The sequence below is a fragment of the Sinocyclocheilus grahami genome, unplaced genomic scaffold (genome assembly GCF_001515645.1).
Source record: "Sinocyclocheilus grahami isolate Dianchi unplaced genomic scaffold, SAMN03320097.WGS_v1.1 scaffold1399.1, whole genome shotgun sequence".
Taxonomy (NCBI): Eukaryota; Metazoa; Chordata; class Actinopteri; order Cypriniformes; family Cyprinidae; genus Sinocyclocheilus; species Sinocyclocheilus grahami.
The window spans coordinates 197,253-208,629 of NW_015506578.1; the positions used below are offsets into that span (position 1 = coordinate 197,253).

At 36.0% G+C, this 11,377-nt stretch overlaps 1 long non-coding RNA gene across 1 annotated transcript; it reads left to right on the plus strand.

Moving 5' to 3' along the window:
• The first annotated feature begins 1,662 nt into the window (after positions 1-1,662).
• On the plus strand, positions 1,663-5,189 carry LOC107569966 (uncharacterized). The gene is made up of 3 exons (XR_001606970.1): positions 1,663-1,896; positions 1,968-2,055; positions 4,173-5,189. It is a non-coding gene; the product is annotated as an uncharacterized lncRNA (long non-coding RNA).
• The last annotated feature ends 6,188 nt before the right edge of the window (positions 5,190-11,377 follow it).

The window sequence follows — 11,377 nt, forward strand, 5'->3', positions numbered from 1 at the left end:
GTGGTCTTCATAATTAGTTATCTCCAGGAAAACAACTCGGTGAAAAAAAAGGCCTTGGTTTTCACTGAAACTGACATTGCTAGTGTGTTCCAAAAGCTTAATGATGCTATAATGTGCATATATGCCTCCACCGCGCCAGAGAGATCATGAAAGGTTAATATTTGAGTATCGTAATTGAGTGAATCATCAGTTGGTGGTGTCGTTTTTAGATTAAATGTGAAGCGGATGGTTCATAAACCTTACAGAGACCTTATTATCACCTGAAATAAGGAATGTAAGTATATCTTCCAAGTACTACAGATATTGATATTTTGGGTCATTTTATTAAACAGATTTCTTTTTCAGTGTAAGTTTTGATCAGACAAATAATGTGCACTGCAAAAATGTTTCACTAATTAATTTTTAATTAGTGTTTTTCTTTAAGTAAAAATATCTATCTGAAAATGTATTTACTTGAAGCAACACTGCAAAATATATTTATAGATTGTATCTTGATATATATATACATATATATATCTTTTTTCTGATTCAGACGAGACTACATTTTCTGCGGAGAAAGTATTATTACGGCTAGAAGAAAAAAACAACAACTTGACGGCTTTGTTTATTACAAACAGCTTTTCACTTCACAAGATGTTAATTGATGGACTGGAGTCATGTGGATTACTTGTGGATGATTGTGATATTTTTATCAGCTGTTTGGACTCTCATTCTGGCGGCACCCATTTGCTGCGGAGGATCCATTTCTGAGCAAAGGATGTAATGCTACATTTCTCCAAATCTGTTCTGATGAAGAAACTCATCTACATCTTGGATGGCCTTAGGGTGTGTACATTTTCAGCTAATTAAATAATAATAATAATAATAATTTTGGGGTGAAGTGTTCCTTTAAAATAAACAAAGTGAAAAAAAGAGACAAAATGCATTCATATTAATGATGCATTCTCTAAGAATCATACAAAACACGTCTTAATAACTTATGCATTGTTGCTTCTCTAATGATCAGGTTTCAAGGATTTTTAGATAGTTTAACTGGAATCTCAACACTCACCGGGCTCTCCCAGCTTTTGTAGGTGCAAAGACCTATTTCTTATATTAAACGTTACTCAAGGTCTGCACTCTAAAATTCTCTTTATTTAAACAGGAGATAAATAAAAATAACAGACGTTTCAGCTTGCTGCCTTCATCAGTGTGACAAGATCTCAGTAACTCAATGATTATATGAAGACCAACAATGACCCACAGGTGGTGGTAAGTATTGAACAACTGAAATGTATAGGAATTGAGAAAATAATGAATCCTCGCCGGGGTGGAGATATTGATAAAAGACTCTTACAAAGAGAGGCGTTTTGGGGATGTTTTATTTAAAGACCATGCCACCTTTGGGTTTAAATGAGGATTTTGATCTTTCGTGTTTCTTGTAAATTTATTTTTTATTTTTTTTGGGAGCAATGTTTATGAATGGCATATTTTTGCCTGACGTGTTATTGTCCCCATTGATTCTTGTTTAAGTTTTTTGTTGAAATGTGTTGCTGTTATAGATGGAACTGATCTGGAGTCTGTGAATCTGGAAACCTAATTACCACCACCTGTGGGTCATTGCTGGTCTTCATATAATCATTGAGTTACTGAGATCTTGTCACACTGATGAAGGCAGCAAGGCGAAACGTCTCTTATTTGTATTTATCTCCTGTTTAAATAAAGAGTATTTTAGAGTGCAGACCTTGAGTTACGTTTAATATAACATAGTTTAACTGGAAAATGAGCCAAAATACTCAATACACAAGTCCTGGAAATGAATACATAACTTATCCTTCAAGAGTTCACATCTTTAAAGGACAAAAAAGTAATGATGTAAATATTTAAGAAATCAAATTATGTGGAACACAATAGAAGGTATGTTGCATATAACTTGCAATTACTGTATTTTTGTGACTTTATTTTTTTAACATTTAGCATTTTCACAGATCCTGTTCACCATCTGCGTATGGAACATTTTGTGAAACGTCTTCTTTTGTGTTCCACCGAAGACAGGAAACATTGGGCAACATGAGGGTGAGTTAATGGTTACAGATTTCCAGGCTTTTCCTTCTTTTTGACCTGGATTTTTATGTTCCATTATATTGATTCCAAACCTGTAATTTTATCAGTTTAATTATAACCCCCTGGCAGCTTTCTGACCTTCACCAAAAGGGTATTAAGAAGTTCTATCAAAGAATAATCTGGTATTGCAAGTGCAGGTCCACACTTTCATTAAAATCAACGACTTTCATTCACTTAAGTGGCATTACTTTGTCCCAGAGATATCCTGTAAATGAATTCAACTCTGCCAATGCATTAAAAAAACATCTCCGGAGAGATGTTTGTATGTATAGCCTACGTGTGTGGGCACATGCATGCGACATTTATATTGATGGGCCTCCAGGTCACAAGACCCGGAACGACGTTCCCGGTTGTCCTTCCCCCTTACAACGGTTCCACGGTTTCCCACAGCTACGAATCGCTTTAGTGCAAAGCATTTATTTCTTGTGTTCTCCGCTGACAAAAAAGCCAAACTCATCTTCACGCATCATTAAATTTCATTACCATTTTCGAATTGCCTCCCGACTGCATGTTACCTCTGTCTCGCTTTAATCGCACAAACGCGCAATCAATCCCTGCCTGTCCTGCCGCGCCGACTGTTTATCTTGTCATTCACTGCCCGTGATGGAGAAGGTTCCCCGGGGACCGCTGAATAGCGCTGATAACACAAATGACCATATTTAGATGCCTTCAAACAGGTAGGGTTGAAGTGTGTGTGTGTGTGTGTGTGTGTGTGTGCGCGCGCACATCTTCAAACATTTTTCATCATGTTTAAGAATCTCTCGCCCAGATTGTGTGAAGGTTATGGAGTACTGAGGCCTAGTAGTTTCGGGTAGTTTGATATGATAAATTACAGCGAGACAATGCACCATGTGTCTCATAAATGTTGGTGTTATGTACAGGGGTGAAGAACAAATAAGAGAAGTACAGTTCAAAGACACAAGTATCTGAAAAGTAATGATTATCTCACAAAATAAATAATGGATGGGGAATAATTTTTGCAACAGATTGTATAAACGCATAATCAGGCAAAATACAGTTGACTAAATCGTAAAGTATAAAAATAATAATAAAATAAACTGAAAAAAAGAGCATGTTGGATTATTGAAATGTTACGTGAAATAAAAAATAAATAAACTGAAAATATAAAAATAAAAATTGATTTAAAATATTCATAGAAACTGTAATATTATCTCAGTGATACTAAAATAATACTGGACTAAATTTAGGTTTCCCAAGATTGATTTAAAAGCTTGAAATTAGTTTCATAGATCATTATAAATAACATACACATAATAGTAATATCTAAATTTAATTTAGAATTTGTATTTAAATGTATCTATCTATATTATTATTAACTAGTATGCTTTTAACAGCACTTTGACAACACCCTGTATAAAAATACATAAACAATATTTGTTTCATATATGAAAACAGGGTATTGTGCTACTTTGCTCAACGATGCACATGTACAAGTTTATTTTATTTTACATTGCATCTTGGTCCTATGCTCTTTTGGACATTCACCATAGTAATAACATGGTATCTTTGGAAGAATCATATCATGCTGTATAGATATCAGTACCATGGTAGTACAAAGTACCTTAGTATTACCATCTCTGTACCACGTTACTTGCACTTTTTGAAAGGGCAGTATTGCCATGAAACCATGTCTAAAAAAACACAGTATTACCATAGTAAATTCCCCAAAAATTGTACTTTATAAAACAATAAACAAAATAGTCTGTCAAAAATGTATTGCCACTGTTTGTGGATATAAAAGTGTGATATTGGTGCAAAAACATTGTACCATTGGCATAATGAATGTATAATACCCATAGCTATAGTGTTTTGCCATACACTATAGCAGCACATACATTTTGGTCCATTTTACAATTTGACTGATTTCAACTTGATTGGCTCAGTACGTGCTGTTCCCAAATGAATGATGGGCCTGTTACAGTGCAGATAATGATAGACCTGTCCTTGTTTCTCTCACACACACTTTACTCCCCATAGCTTCAGTTTCTCACATCAGCTATAGGCAAAATTGTGGTGGAATATGAAACCATCTTTTTTTCATTTCACAGATCATCTTGCAGTTTGTCCTAAATATGTATGTGTACTGAGAAAAGAGAAAGCAAGTCTGAGTGAGAATCTGTGAGCTGAGAGCGCGATCGGTGGAGAACCCTGGGTGTACGTGAGATGCTGACAGAAATGTTGTGTTCCTGGAGAGAGAGACAGAGAGACAGAGCGATGAGCTGGCCAGAATCTATCAGCTGCTGCTGGGTGCGAGACATCTGGTGCGGCCAGATGCCCGTCCGGTCACTAATCACACCAACATCTCATCATGACCATTGATCAATCAATCTGTCTCGCCAGGCCTGCAGACCGCATGTTTATGACTATAAAGAAAAATATCCTGCCTTACCAACAAGGGCGAAACGTCACCTCAAGATTAAGCAATATTTATTTGGCTTGCAGGGAGTGTTGTGTTTCAAGGCTTTTAAAAAGACATTAAAGCTTTTAGTAGTGGGGAATAGTTCTCAGGGGACCATCTAAACCCAGAGGAAAATTTTATTGCTTTTTCGTGGCTCTTAATGGAGCCTTAATCAGTTATTTTTCATTTATAAAACTTTGTCTCTGTTGTTTCTGCTAAAGTTCTTTAGGGGAAGTAAAATAGATGCAAATAAGGCATACAGTTATAGTATAGTAGTAAATCAAATGGTCTACTTTTATGATTGTTTTTACCCTTTAGCATCTTCACAGCTGGTCACTGTCTACTTTTATTTTGTTGAAAATGCTGTCATCATTTACATCCCATCATGTCATGTCAAACCCATATGGCTTACTTGTATTCAATGGAACACAAAAGGAGATGGTTTACAGAAAGTTCAAGCTGCTGTTTTCCAGACAACAACCATATAGTGCAAAAAAGTGTTCTTTATATGAAGAGTTCAGGTGCAAAAGCCTCCAAGTGCCGTTTTAAATTTTCTTCTAAAATGAGCATTTGTCTCAGACTCCTATGTGTAGGTTCAGTATTTTCACTTTAATGTCAATGACTAGGTTCTTTTCATCGCCATTAAAGTGAAATAACTGAACATAAACAGGAGCCTGATTAAAAATGCTCATTTTAGAAGAAAATTTCAAACGGTACTTGGAGGCTTTTGCATCTGAACTCTTCATATGTTCTTTATTTTATTTAATTTTTTTTGTTTTCTCTTTAAAAAAAAAAAGGGTCTTTGTTGGCATTGGTGGTTCCGTGATAAACCTTTTAACATCCAGAGAACTTTTAAATGGAGCCTTAATCTGTAATTTTTCATATATAAAACTTTGTCTCATTTGATTCTCCTAAAGTTCTTTAGGGGAAATAAAATAGATACAAATAAGACGTACAGTGAGAGTGTCTAATGTTCTACTTTTATGATTATTTTGAACCCTTCACAGCTCCTGGTCACTGTCTACTTATGTTGTGTGGGGGAAAAAAAAGTCTATTGAATATTTTGCTAAACTTCTTTTTGTTTCCACAAAAGTGTAAAAACATGGAATGACATGAGGTGAATGCATGATGACAGGTTTTCATTTTTGGGTGAACTATTTGTGTAAATGTTCTTTCCACAAATGAATTTAGCTCAAATAATTTGGTCTTGTACTGTATGTGTGTGACAATACAATGTTTAATTATATTTTTTTCCTGCAGTGTCACCAAATTATGACATGGTTTACATTTTTGCCTTACCAAAAAAAAAAAAGATTGATAACAATTAATTGAAAAAGTTTGAGAAATCTCCATTTTATCCATTTTTTGGGAAAACCACAAGTCATCCATGCCAAACTGCAACTAGATTTAAGAAAAAAACACAAAATTGTACGGCATTGCTTTTTAGGTTATTTGCATTTGGTAAACATTCTAGAAACGATACTAAAGTAAACAAAAATATGCGACAAAATCCCAATGTGCATTGTATGTTTTTTGCATTACCAAAAATTACTAATACCAAACTACTATTTGAGAAATGTTTCTTACTTTTATTTATCTTGGAAATGTCATGAAAAGTGGCTTCAAAATGTTAATATAACATGTTTACTGGGTAACCAAAGCCAGACCAAACTATATATAGTATATAGCAGCAAGCTGGTCTTCATTCAATCTTAGTGCTGCTGCTTAGAGACAATTGAGATATTAAAGAGATCTAATTTGTGAGTTTCTTAGTAGTTGGACTACAGTAATTATTGATTTGAGAAATCCTTTATTAAATATTACTTTCTGTTTCTTCAGGTCACTGAAAAGAGGAATCAGACCAGAGACTTGTGGGAAAGTCACCTCGCATCAAACTCAAATTGATGAACAGGGGCTGAATGAAGAATGCTTGATCAGTCAGCAGTTAGAAAGCACAGAACAAGGATTGGACATTTGCTTCATGTTCCATGGCTTGATCTACAGGGCACTGTAAATACAAGCTACATTTTCAAGAGAGACGAACAGAGCTTAGCCTGCAGCAGGGCTGGTGTTTTCACTCGTGTGCAGAGGACATAGCCGCCCACAGCAGGACATAAAGTTCCCTGAGATCCAGCTTTCATTAAAAAAAAAAGAAAATACTGCCGGAGAGCCTGTTATTAGAGCCCAGGATGATACGGTGGGTAATATCAACAGGTGTATTCATATCCTGTGGGTGAACAGAAAATAAGTGGTAAGTGAGTTTCTAATCGTAGCTTTATTAAACCATTCATTATGCAGAAAGAATTTTTCATTTTTGGGTGAACTATTTGTGTAAATGTTCTTTCCACAAATGAATTTAGCTCAAATAATTTGGTCTTGTACTGTATGTGTGTGACAATACAATGTTTAATTATATTTTTTTCCTGCAGTGTCACCAAATTATGACATGGTTTACATTTTTGCCTTACCAAAAAAAAAAAAGATTGATAACAATTAATTGAAAAAGTTTGAGAAATCTCCATTTTATCCATTTTTTGGGAAAACCACAAGTCATCCATGCCAAACTGCAACTAGATTTAAGAAAAAAACACAAAATTGTACGGCATTGCTTTTTAGGTTATTTGCATTTGGTAAACATTCTAGAAACGATACTAAAGTAAACAAAAATATGCGACAAAATCCCAATGTGCATTGTATGTTTTTTGCATTACCAAAAATTACTAATACCAAACTACTATTTGAGAAATGTTTCTTACTTTTATTTATCTTGGAAATGTCATGAAAAGTGGCTTCAAAATGTTAATATAACATGTTTACTGGGTAACCAAAGCCAGACCAAACTATATATAGTATATAGCAGCAAGCTGGTCTTCATTCAATCTTAGTGCTGCTGCTTAGAGACAATTGAGATATTAAAGAGATCTAATTTGTGAGTTTCTTAGTAGTTGGACTACAGTAATTATTGATTTGAGAAATCCTTTATTAAATATTACTTTCTGTTTCTTCAGGTCACTGAAAAGAGGAATCAGACCAGAGACTTGTGGGAAAGTCACCTCGCATCAAACTCAAATTGATGAACAGGGGCTGAATGAAGAATGCTTGATCAGTCAGCAGTTAGAAAGCACAGAACAAGGATTGGACATTTGCTTCATGTTCCATGGCTTGATCTACAGGGCACTGTAAATACAAGCTACATTTTCAAGAGAGACGAACAGAGCTTAGCCTGCAGCAGGGCTGGTGTTTTCACTCGTGTGCAGAGGACATAGCCGCCCACAGCAGGACATAAAGTTCCCTGAGATCCAGCTTTCATTAAAAAAAAAAGAAAATACTGCCGGAGAGCCTGTTATTAGAGCCCAGGATGATACGGTGGGTAATATCAACAGGTGTATTCATATCCTGTGGGTGAACAGAAAATAAGTGGTAAGTGAGTTTCTAATCGTAGCTTTATTAAACCATTCATTATGCAGAAAGAATGTTGTTTACTGAAAAATCACAGCAGTTCAGTGGAGAGAATACAAATACTACCACTCCAGATATCCAAAATATAACATTAAAGGGATAGTTCACCCTAAAATTAAAATGCTGTCATCATTTACTCACCCTCATGTTGTTCCAAACCGGGATTACTTATTTTATTCAGTAGAATAAAAAAAGTGATGTTTTGCAGAAAGTTCAAGCTGCTCTTTTCCATACAACAAAACTTTTCTTCACAAGGCTGAACTGTTAAAAATTAACTTTGTTTATTGGCATCTTTGGTTTCATGAAGACCCTTTAAAGGTATAGTCCAATCAAAAAGGAAAATTCTGATATTTATTTATTACTCACCCTCATATCATTCCAAACAAGGGGTCATCGGATGCGACATGCACTTTTAAAGGTTGTTTGAACTGAAATGTGTGTTGGCAGTGTGTGTACACAACCACCCTATAAAGATAAAGATCCACACAGTGTTTTTTTTTTTTAAATCTCGTTAAATCATTTCCCCTTTCTCAAATCGAGGCGATCTCAGATGCCTGTCTGTGTGACGTCACACAGACCCAGGCCCCTCCCACGATTGTTAATTGACACAAGCGTTTTACCTTAGACCCGCCCTGAGTGAGCTGTCCACCATTGTTTCACCGCCGGAGCAGGGGTAGACAAGAATGTCTCCTAAGCGATTGAGGTGTTTTGTTGTTGGATGTAATAATGAAGATAGCAGTAGTCTTTTACTCCCGACATCTGAGCCACTGAAGACGCAGTGGATTACCTTTATTTTTGAAAGGAATGCATCCTCCGATCTGCCTAAATGCGTTTATGTTTGTGCGAATCATTCATGATCCAGCCTCACCTACAGAAGAAGTGAATATAAGGTTATTTTGTGAATTTTTGCAAATCGCCTTTTCTAATAACGTCAGTTAGCAAGTTCTGCGGCTAAAGTAAACAGTCTCATGAGAACGGCTCGTCACCCCACGGAAGGGAGGGGCGGGGTGAGCAGAGCTCATTAGCATTTAAAGGAACATGGACTGGAGCTGTTTTTGACAGGGTAAAAAGGGTGTTGTTTTACACTACCACTGAGAAATTATGTAATAGACTTTTCATTAAGACTCTAAAGAATCATATCAACTTGTGGAAAATGGGCATCTGATGACCCCTTTAAGACCTTTGTTCATCTTCAGAACACAAAGTAAAATATTTTTGATGAAATCTGCGAGCTTTCTGACCCTGCATAGACAGCAACACAACTGATACCTTTGAGGCACAGAAAGGTAGTAAGTACATCGATAAAATAGTCCATGTGACATCAGTACGTTTTGTGTGCAAAGAAAAAATTTACGGCTTTCTTCTCTTCCGTGTTAGTCTTCAACGTGTGTTCATGAGAGTACCGTGATGCACGCGTGTGATGCTGCTGACACAGGAGCCGGCGTTCTGACGTAGAACACGGATGCGCAGCACTATGTGTACAAGCAGAAGAAGATGCACACTGTACATTCAAACAGTCTTCGGAAACATGTCTGAAGATTTCGACAGAGAGGATGACTTGTAATTGTTTTGCCCAGCCCCAAATTTTACTTATTTGAACCAGAATATACAGACAACAAACTAAGAGAGATGGACGTTCTACTTAAGAATGGCGGCTCCTGTGTCAGCAGCACCACACCATGTGTCATGGTACTCTTGAGAATGCGCAGCGAAGACTGACATGGAAGAGAAGAAATTGTTGAATTAAGTCATTATTTTAGTTTTTCTTTGCACACAAAAAGTATTTTCGTAGCTTCATAAAATTATGGTTGAACCAATGACGTCAATGACGTTTACTACCTTTCTGGGCCTTGAATGTAGTAGTTGCCTTGTTGTCTATGCAAGGTCAGAAAGCTCTCAGATTTCATCAAAAATATCTTAATTTCTGTTCTGAAGATTAACAAAGGTTTTACGGGTTTGGAACAAATTTTCATTTTTGGATGAACTATCCCTTTAACATTCATGGAATCATTTCAATTCCACAAAAGGTTCTTTAGGCTATTAAAATGTGTTGTAAGGACTGTTCACTGAAAGGTTCTTTGAGGAACCCAAAAGATTCTTATAAAGCATCACATGCGAAAATTTCTTTTTGGAAGTGTTTATTATTAAGTTTTCCAAGTCATACAGTAGTTTTTGAATGTCATTTGCATTTGCACATATTATTTAGTAAGTAAATAAGGACACATTTCATTTGTCAAAGTTGTAATTTTATGGAAGCTCTGACTAACATTGTGACGCAAAATAAAAACAACCTGAACGGGACGGTTTCTAGTTGTTAATGGTAGCCAGCGAGCTATCTTTACATACAGTATATTAGCATTTTATGTGTCATTTTATTATAGCTATGTTACATGGTGGGCCCTCAATATTTTGCAAAAGAATACAGTTCTTGATTAATGAATTAAGTAGTTTCCTTTGAGCACTGCCATAGAAATTAATAATTTAGTCAGAGGGCATGAACTGTGGAGGATCTCCAAGTTATCTCGTAATTATGATAATTCCAACAAGACATGACGGTGGTTAACCGTTTGCACAGAACAGCTATTTTTAGGTGATTTTGCATTCTTGCTCCACTTTAATGACGTTTAGATCAGAATGCATTAGCATGTTTGTTAGAATTTCCATTTTATGACCTCTCACACAAAACTGTATACTTGAAAACCATGGTATTCTTTGGTATCTTACTGTATCATTGTGAATAAAACTTGGTAAACTATATACCAAAGTATAGATTTGTATGAAAGCTAGAATGCTAATTCTAATAAATATGCTAATGTGTTCTGACTACAAAAAAGCTGTTTATTTAAAATGGTGTATATCAAAATACTACTGTAATACTGCCACAGTACTGCCATTGTAAGAAAAGTCAGAAAGAATTGTTTGTTTCAGAAAGTAGCTAGCAAACACTGTTAGCTGTGTAATCCTACGCCCATTTCCAACTTCCTCATCTGGTGTGGTTGTTGGTCTGCAGTGGTACGTCTAGTCAATGTGTGCGAGTCATTGGTCACTTGTGATGAATGGTTCACAGTAGACAAACCACCACCTGTTCGGCACTGCCGCACAGCTGTCTGGAAACACCTCAGACAACCGCTAATAGCTACTGTTTCTCTTAGATTGTTGTAAACATTGGTTGTAACTGAAAATCTTGGACGTTCAGTTTTTTTTTTCTTCTCTCAATTGTATGCAAGCCTATTTCCACCACTGAATAAAAACATTTAAAAAATTGCATCTTGCGAGTTTACATCATGCAATTCTGACTTTTTTTCTCAGAATTGTGAGGCATAAACTCGCAATTCTGAGACCATATCAGTCTTCCCCCCCCCCCCCCCCCCCCCCCCCCCCCGTACCCACCACCTT